General features: G+C 42.8%; 1 protein-coding gene across 2 annotated transcripts in view; it reads left to right on the top strand.

The window, feature by feature from the left end:
- The first annotated feature begins 1414 nt into the window (after positions 1-1414).
- npas1 (neuronal PAS domain protein 1) overlaps positions 1415-9769 on the top strand; it is a 41459-nt gene continuing 33104 nt past the window's right edge. For both annotated transcript variants that reach the window (XM_005720881.2, XM_005720880.2), the window contains exon 1: positions 1415-1886. The gene's annotated coding sequence lies outside the window, so the exon portion shown is untranslated. The remainder of the gene's footprint in view (positions 1887-9769) is intronic.

Here is a 9769-nt window from a genome sequence, read left to right as displayed (position 1 = left end):
TCCTTTCTCTCTAAACAATTACACACACTCTCAGGCCACAGCTAAACCAAACTGAAACACAGACCAATCCTTCCTTATTACTGTGATCTAAACAAATTTAACACATTACATTCTAATAATTATTTTTTTGTACTCACTGTAGTTTATGCTTTCCAGTATGCTTTCAAGGTAAATACTTTGAACTTAGCAGCTCATTTGTGCATTAGTTTGTGAACTTTATGGAGGTTTACAAAATGTAAGGTCTAAGTCATCATCCCTGAGCCTAACCTTAACCCTATGCTATTACAATATTAATTCTTTGGGTTTTTTTTAATTGTTCTCCAAAGTCTTGTTAATCAGAAAACAAAAAAAGTAATCATTCCAACATGCATAAAAACTATTCTTTCCAAAAAACATCCTTTTTTGCTTTTCTCCACAACAGTGTTATGGTTCTGCTAGTCACTGAAGGTGACTTGCCTAAAATAACCTCAGTTAATCACAGTGTGAAGTAAAGGATATGAGGTTTATGTCTTAAAAGACAAAGCGAAAGTAGATAACATAGTTACAGATGATGAATAGCAGGATCAGGAAAGCGTGTCGTTTCTGTTCGTGTCTTTCTTTTAACAAGTCAAACTTTTAAACACAACTTTGATCTTTCGCTAACCTTAGCCAAGGTAGCTCTTATCTTAAAAAATAGTGATGTCACGCTTGTGGCCGCTTTGATTGATTAGGACCTAAGCTGTTTGTTTTCCGTGTTTTTAGAGATGGAAAAAATTGAAAGCTGAACACGTCAAAAGTAAACATCAGAAAAATGTTTAGTTTAGTGTAAAACAGTGAAATATTGGAGAAAATTACTTACAATTTCTGGGGTACTACTTATTGTTCAGCTGAGGATAGTTTATGTGTGTGTGTGTGTGTGTTTGTGTATGTACAGGACGGGGAGTCATTACAATATGTTTGGATGTGATGGAATCTCCCACTTGTTTTAGTCATCCTCTCTCCATCTCTTTCCGTCTCTCTTTCCTTCTTTTACTCTGGCTGCTAATCAGCATTTGAAAGGCAGCTTTGACAGTGAGAAAGAAAGTGAGGGGGGCACATGGAGGTGGGGATAAACGAAAGCATGAGACACAGCGAGTTAGGGGGGGAGAGCCAGCCAGAGAGAGACTGAGGCGAGGGGCTGTACAAGCATGCCTTTTATATTTACTAGTGACTGAGAGAGAGAGAGAGAGAGGGAGGGAGGGAGAGAAAGGGAGCAGCTGAAGGCAGAGACAACTGGTGTGCACGGCTTTCCCAAGAGGAAATGAAAAGAAAGAAGCTCAGCAAGGAGAATGAATGAGTGAGCGGGAGAGAGGAAGGGTGGGAGGGAGCATGCTGGCTGGAGAGAGAGTGAGTGAGAGAGAGAGAAAGAGATTCTCACACTGGCTGTGTCCTAATCCGAGTCCATCTCAAAGAAGCAGCGGAGCAGAGTGTTAGTGAAGTGAGTCTGAGAGCCGAGGAGAGCTACATCAGCTAGCTCACTCCACTTCGCACAAACACACACAGACACACGTTCTCCCTCTCCTTCTCGCGCTCTCGCTCTCTCCCTCTTTCACAAACACACACACACTCTCCGTGCAACGGGAGTCCACGATGTGTCCGGCTGCACGGCCACGGCTTTTGTGAAAGTGAGGGGATTGCCGCTGCCCCTGTCCCAGCCCCCTTGGCTCACACACTCAGTGTTTGCCTGCCGTGTTTAAGCTCGAGGTGCTGGTGGAGGTGTGGAGGGAGGGGGCACTGCCAGGGCAGAGCCGGGGCACCGAAAGGGAGGAGGAGGAGAAGAAGAAGACGAAGAAGAGAAGGAGGAAGAAGAAGGAGACAAAGTGGATCAGGTCGACAGCGGTGGATTGAATGTTGGAAATGCCCGTCAGGTGAGTAGATAATGGACCTAACAACTTACAGTCAGAATACACATGCATGACCACACACACACACACACACACACACTGATCACATTGTAAAGTTCTGTGACTAGAAGGAATAACTGTGTCTCCTTTTATTTAATCATTTGGTTTAAAATGACTGAATTTTGATCTGTTTGTTTGGTGTTTGCTATGATTTTTAAATGATTTGTACAAGATTAAATTTTATCAAACTTTTATTGTATTTTGTTAAATCTACTTCAAAAGTACTTTCCCCCCCCTTTAGATGAAAGATAAGCTTGGTAGCCATGGTGATAACATTTGTAGCCAGTCTCGTTTAGGATGGGCGATAAATGTTTTAGTTGATTTCATTTATATTGCTAAATTAGTCCATCATCAGTGTGGTTGTTATTACAAAAATAGAAAAAGGACACATTGGTAAAACTGACCGTATCCTTTCAACCTTTTTTACTGGAGTCTGTTTGTACTGTGTCAGCTTGTTTAAATCTATTTAGTTAGAGAAAAGAAAAACACAGAAATGTGCTTTTTTTTTTAAAAGTCTAACTTTATAACATTTATTATGAATAATATTAATACACATCAAGCATACCGCTTCCCAACAAACTTCTTCATCAGTTCAGTTAAGCTGGCAGGCATTTTCACTCCAATCTTCATTTTTTTCAGATAAGCCGAATAATTACGCATGTTTATGTTTTGTGCTGAGTGCACCTCTTTGCAGATTTCCTGTGCTTGAGTGTGTTTGCGCGCGTGTGTGTGCGTGCCATTTGAGATATGGAGGCACAGAGTGAACGGCTGCCTGCCCGTCTCCACCTGCAGAGGCAGAATTGGTCACAGTTTACTGGCTTGGTAACATTCGCTGCCTTCAGGGTGTTTGCAGCAGGTGGTCCAAATTGGCAGAATGACTGTGACAAACGCACGGTGTTCACTGCTGCTGTAAAGTAAATAACAAACTATCACAGAGTGTTTTCGTTTTGTTTTTTTTCTTTTTTCATAATTTTTTTTTCTGTTATTGCGCTCAGAGGCTTGTCACTGGAAGAAAAAGTCAGATTACCAGAATAGAAAAATGCGCATTTATGAGTATGTGCGTCGACGGGCAAGTGCAAAAATGGGATTTGTTTGATTTCCTGCCAGATTCAGTTTGTAAGTCTGCACTCCTCCATATGCGGATATTTGCCTTGAGTGCTTATTTTGTATACTCTCCTTCAGCATCACTCTGAAATCAGTGGCATGTGTTTGCTATAAATTCTGCTCCGTCTCGTACGCCACCTAAAGCATCATTTGCAGCCACACCTGCTGAGATTGCAGGTGCTGCAGATAAAATCCAACCAAATAAGTACGTTCAGTGCAGACTTCCTCACTCGGGTGTCAAAATGTTACCAGCAGTTAGAAAAAAAAAAGTTACCGTCCACACTGGTGTAATTTTTCAGTTTTCCCCCCCACTTTTAAAAAATCGGCATTAAATGAGTAAAGACTGGATCAGAACACTGACATGAAGCAGGGTCAGGCCGAGTCATTGCATGAGCACGGTACAGTTTATACCCCGACCCACTGAGCCACCAAGCTTCCCCATCCGTTTCACTTCTTGCGTGTGCGGGACGCTTTGGTCCTGACCTACCTTCGGGCCTTTTTTATTAGTCCCAGATGCAGGTTTCTTCTTCGGCTTTTGCATTCAGGGAGCTGCAGTTTATGCCAAAGGGCAACTGTGTGACAGAAGCTGACTCGGATTACTGTGTGAAAGTGGAAATGTTGGTAAGAGCCCTGTTTGAAGACTGCAGAAAAAAGAAACGGGGAAATGTGATAAAGGCTGCTCTCAGATCACCTCTTTTTCAGCTCATCAAAGATCAGGGCTGGCGTGCATTTCTGATGTTTTTCTTTGTTCGCTTTGCATAAACGATGGTCACACGAGTGGATAAAATTGCTCATTTCAGAAGCGCAACAGCAGGTAGGCATTTTAGGAATTTATCTTGGTTAGTAGACAGAGGCAGGCAGCCACTTTTTTTGACTCATTGACAAGTTCTCAGGTAGACAGACACCTCGCCTCGCCTCTCCCTTCCTCTTTCTATTCCTCTCTTGATATTTTTGTCTCTCTCTGTTGCTCTCTTCCACACACAGACACACACCAACGTGGTCAGTGTGTGGCGTGTTGACAGACAGCTGCTCACACACTTCCAGCTCCCGTCGTGCGTGCGTGCCAGTGTATGTGTGAAGAGCGTTGACAGACAGTGTGTGGGTCTGTGACAGAGGGTGTCAGCGCAGTGTCAGAGAGATGTGTTTAGTGTCACACTCTGCTGACCTGATCTCCGGTCGGACTGTCCACTCCGGCCCCCGCTGTGGCTCCTTACATAACCCCTGCTGTCATTCACACACCAGCCTGAAGGGATCCACCACTCTTTTGTGCGCAAACACTCGCAGACACAGTTATTTAGTGATATGCACACAATCTATGGATGTCCACGTTTGCAGACACTTTCCCTCTAGATGGAATACCAGATCAGGTGTGGGCTTCAGAGCGTAAATCCTCACTCTTTCGTGTCTTTTTCTTTACAATCTCTACTTTATAGTTTAAGTAGAACTTACGCAAAATATATCTGGAAATGTACAAAAAAAACCAAAACGCATTTGTGTGGAAATATAGCATGAGCCCGGCGGGTATCCTGGTTCCCCCAAGTGTACTGCCAGACACCTACACATCTTGTTCAACGGTGCTCTGAACTCTGACATTTGCACCATGCTAATTGATGTGTCTATATTAGCATGTGGACTTCTCTGTGCTGGTGTGCAGAGCTAGAGTGTGCTTTCAAGTCCTGGTTTGAGCACACACATTGCTGTTTGTGTGTGTGTGTTGGAGAGATTGAGTGACCCTGTGTGCTGTTCTCTGGCCTGTGGTTATTTGGAGGTCAGTGCTGATGTGGTCTCTGCCTGCGGGAGTGGATTTACCATCTTCAGCCGTATAGAGAGCTGCATCCACTTGGCTGACTCTTCCACAGCGAGAGGGAGAAGTTTCTGCCTTCTCTCTCCCTTTTGGTGTTCGCTCACTATTAGCTTAGATTTTGGGAGCGCTTGAAAAAAATAGGAAACGCTGCAATATGTGGGAATGTTATCAGTATTCCCCTTACATGTGAGCACACTGACATTCTTTTTAGAAAAAGTATTTGAAGTCTCACTTTTCACCTCAAGCCTTCCCTAGCATTAATGTTGGAGTATTTAACCCCAGAATAGACTGCATTTATTATTTAACCTTGTGCTCGGGGGTTTCTGTTTGAAGCATATAAATCATAAAGGTCAAAGATGGTTAACTTAATGATGGACGGAACATTTTAACTAACTTACTTAATGCAATTTTTTTTACGGCATTTTCCCCTCAGCCATATCCATGTTTTAATGTTTTGTACTCCTGTTAATACTTTGTAGTTGCTCTGGTGCACTATTTAAATATCTAGTGTATTAAATTGGAACTGAAATATTATTCCTGCCATATGCAGACTACTTTTACCAACAGGGAAGCCTAACCCTAGAACTTGTTTTTCTCCTATTGTAGGACTAAAGTATTTGAAACATAACATACTTTCATGCACTATTTGGATTATCTTGTATATGTGGTTGCTTCTATAGCAATATGACTGTAGACCTTCGGACTCAGCAGACGGCGGGTCTTTTTCATTAATTGAATTACTAAGAAAGGGATTGCATTCAGTTCGTATGATGAAAAAATAAATAAATCTGCAGAGCAATCTGCAGGGGATACATCGTTTTTGCTGTAAATATGGTTTTCTGTGTAATGGTAGCTTCAGCTTCATATTTGATACAGTGCAGGTGCAGTCAAGCACTCCTTTTGTGTACACTTGGGGCCAAGTGAGACGGTAATTATGACAGGCATGGATTGGATTCTGTGTATCTCCACACCGGTTAGGAGTGGACATCAAAGAGCGCTCACCAAAGCCTTCTGCAATAAAAGAGGAGAAAGACAAAGATATTGATTAGGGTGAACATTAGTAAATCTCTTTCTCTCTCCTTTTTTTTCCATCTTTTTCTTTATTTGTCTATCATTTCACTACTACTCTCCCTCTCTCTCTGACTGTCTGATTTGCCTCTATCTGCCTCTACTTATGCTCTCTCCATCCCCCCATGCCTTCCCCATCCACCCCCTCTCCTTCTCCAATCATTTATTTATTGCTGATCTCTTTATTCTGTATTTGTTCGGTTTAGGGACAGTCCACGCTGTGTACGATGGTGTTTCACTCTCACGAACACACGGTGCCGTTATTATCATTCCTTTACACCCGTTCCAAACACTTTTTCTTCCTCCTCATCAACGCAGAGATACCTGGGGGCGGGCGGGGTCACACTGGTCCAATCTAAGGCCGTATTGATTCCATTAGATAATTAATGATCCAGCCAAGGGCCAGGGAGGAGCAAAGGAGAGGTTATAGGAGAGGGATGTGTGGTGAGGATGATGGGAGACACAAAATTGGTGGATGGGTGTGTGTGTGTGAGGGAGGGGTAGCTGCAGACGCCAAGGCCCTTGAGAGTTGGAGAGAACCTTGGGTTGGGAATCATCCAGAGTCGTCAAGGTCAATCGGAGCCGGAGCTCCGATACGGAAGCAGAATGCCGAGCGAGTTTGGAATATGGAATGCTGAGCGAGAGAGGAGGGAGAGAGATCTTCATGTCCAGAAGCCGCCGATTGATCAGCAGCTGAAAAATTGTACATTAAAAAGTCTTTTGACTTCCAAATCCTGAGGTCCAACCAGGGCCGTAATGCATGATAAGTAGTTTTCAGCCCTCCAACCAGAATACCAAACTTCATCTCCCCAGACGCTCCAGACACTCATTTACAACTACTCAACAACATGAAAGGCAAGATAGAAAACTAGCTACATCAAATATTCTGTTCATGTTATTTCCAACCGTGTTTTCTACATCTTCCATGATATTGAACGTTCTCGATTTGATCAAATTTTATTCACAGGAATGCTTCATCACTGTTGTACTGTGTATATACTTTACTTTTACCTTTAGACTTGGATGAATGAAGAACAGAGGAGAGCTGTCAAGAAAGCATTATCAGTTAAATTTTGATTGCACTGAAAACTGAACTGCATATGTCTTAAATGGGCCTTGAATGTTAAAACCTTTTTTTTTGTATTTAAGTGGGGGAAGCTTTTATTCAGCTGTGGGCATGAAAACGGAGGAGATCGAGAGGTTGAAAGACAACACCAGGCTTTTTACAGCTTTACAAAAATAACTTGTGAGCACATGGCAGATGAGAGCTGTCATCTTTCAGAATTTTCCATCATTTGTAAATTACAGGAATAGTTGCAAGTTCAACAAAGCTTTTGTAGGTTTACTTGATGTAAATGTGTAAAACTCTGCTTGGATTTTGCAGATTTTGCAGCCCTGATTAGCCTGACCTTCGCAATAGGCCATCGATCAGTATTTGCTCTAAAATGTACTAAAAATAATACAGTTTTTTCACTTATTTTAAGCGAAAGAAAAAAATCTAAAAGTGCAAAAGGTAACATTAAGAGCCTCTGCGTGATGCACCAGGACAGCGGCATCATACACATAATCTGTAAGACTTTCATTGAGGAGAATGAGGTTCTACTCCCATTAAGGAGTCCTTGTTTTATACTTAACTAGGTTTTTTTTTCCTGTAAGTTTTCTTTCAGCTACTGGTTGGTAACAAAAGCCATGGCTAAGACAACAAAACTCCTTGGTTAGATCTAGTTTTGGTTCTAACAGATATTTTTACATCATTTAGCGCATGAAAAAGCGCCTTCTCTATTTTCAGAGTTCCATCTTTAGATGAGTTGATTACAGTTGTAAAACATGACAAACAAACAGAGTGAGGCAGAATTTTATTTGCCTTGACATGTAACTGAGAATGCAGTAGCTGTATGAGAACATCGTTTTTAGTAGCACAGCGATACAGAAAGCAGCAGAGAGAGCAGGAAAGCAGCAGTAAAGACTCTCACTCTGAGCCGAAATAAAATAATTGCACTTAAGTAAGGTAATTAACACAAATAAAATAGTTTTTCGGTGCACCGCCTGAACACTCTGGGTTACACTCCCACTTTCCCACTGACTCTTGTCTCCTTATAAACACAGGGAGGTCCAAGGGTTTCAAAGGGAGGGTCTCACACACACTAACGTCCTCGCAGCCCAGCTAGGGAGGCAGCCCAGAGTGTGACTTTGATTGTTTGCGAAGGTCACCATTATTCTGCTGTACAGCGCAAACAATTCTTCTAAAATAATTCTTTGCTGTGTTGTTAATGTATACAACTCTTAAAACAACCTTTTACATATTTCTTTGATATTTTTTAATCCCCAAAATTTGTGAAAAATCCTCTGAAACTGTTGTTTTTATTGTAAACTATAAATCGCACAGGCTCGGTCCTGCTCTTCCCCTTTTTACATGAGTGCAGTGTGCATGTAGTCTCTAGTGGGCAATGAGAACTCCTCTGCCTCCACATTGGCAGTCTTGGCCAGCCTCTGTATTGGGCCCCAGGGGTTGGGGAGATGAGGCATAAAACAACCATGTCTCTACCTAGGGGAGCTGGTGGCATGGCAGTGGAGCTATTGTCTGTCGGCGTGCTGTTTGACTTAAATGTGTTCATTTGCCTGATGCCCCTGACTCCCCGTGGGGAGGGGCGGCCCGGGGAAAGGAGGGGCACGCTAACGAACCTCTGACAGCTGGAGGCCCTAATTAAACGTCCCTGCTGAAAATAAACAGAGCAGGAGCCAAGCAAGCAGCCAGAGAGGAGCGCACTGCAAACAGCGGCTGTGAGCGCTCGCCGCAGTGCCCTCCTCTTCTGTTGCTGCTGAGGCTGAGCCAAGAGTGCACGGCTCTATAGGGTAGGGGTCTCAAACGCACACACTCAGGCTGGCACACATGCACCACACTTATGAATATGGAGCACTGCAGCAACATTGTGAACACCTGCGGTCACACTTGATACAAGTTGATCTCTACAGCTGTGGGCACAGTATTTTATTTTTTTATTTTTGTTACTCCCAGTGCTCTCAGAAGTTACACTTTTCTTTTTCATAAATTTCCCACTGTGCCATGACAGAATAAGTTGACTCGCTTCTCTCGAGTGGGGTTGTTTCACACTCTCCGTCTAGATGACACTTCTGACATTCAGAAGCCTGTTGTGCTGCTAGCTAGCTGGAGCATTAGCAGTCAAAGTGGCGGGGTCTATTTGGGTGAGTGCATTAATGGGCCGACCAACCAGCGACAAGGTTATGAGGCTGATTGAATAAATACTGTGGAGGTCCCTGTCCATTACGCCCCTGTGTGTCTGCCCAGATAGAGAGAGAGAGAGAGAGACAGAGATGGAGAGATAGTTTGAGACAGAAAGATGAAAGGAGAGATTAGATAAGCACAGATAGGGTCAATTAAGAGATAAACATACAGGTATAGGTTGAAGAGAGGCTTCCGCCTGTGTGCGTGGTGAAAAATTGAGAGTAAATTGCTTCCTGTCTGTGTCTCCTTTTGATCTCTTTGTCCTACTGTACACAGCCCAATTTGGCATGTAGTGCATTTATCCTGGCGAGGTGGAGAAGGTGACAAAGGTGAAGTTGTTAGACAGAGGTGCAATGCCCTCTGCTCGACCCTGTCTTCTCTCCAGCAGACTCTTGGAAAAGACTGTCAATGTTGCAGGCTGGTAACTTTAGTATCTATCTATCTATCTAGATATCTATCTATATCTATATCATATATATATATATATACATATATACATATACACACACACACACACACACACACACGTAGAAAAATATTTAGTATACACATCCAGAAATGCATACACTATTATATATTGTACATATATTTATTAGTTTCAGATGTAGCCATTCTTGTATTTGCTGG

This window comes from Pundamilia nyererei, unplaced genomic scaffold (assembly GCF_000239375.1).
Source record: "Pundamilia nyererei isolate P.nyererei 1_Seehausen unplaced genomic scaffold, PunNye1.0 scaffold00003, whole genome shotgun sequence".
Taxonomy (NCBI): Eukaryota; Metazoa; Chordata; class Actinopteri; order Cichliformes; family Cichlidae; genus Pundamilia; species Pundamilia nyererei.
Note: the sequence above shows the minus strand (reverse complement) of the source record. Positions and strands in the feature narration are given on the sequence as shown.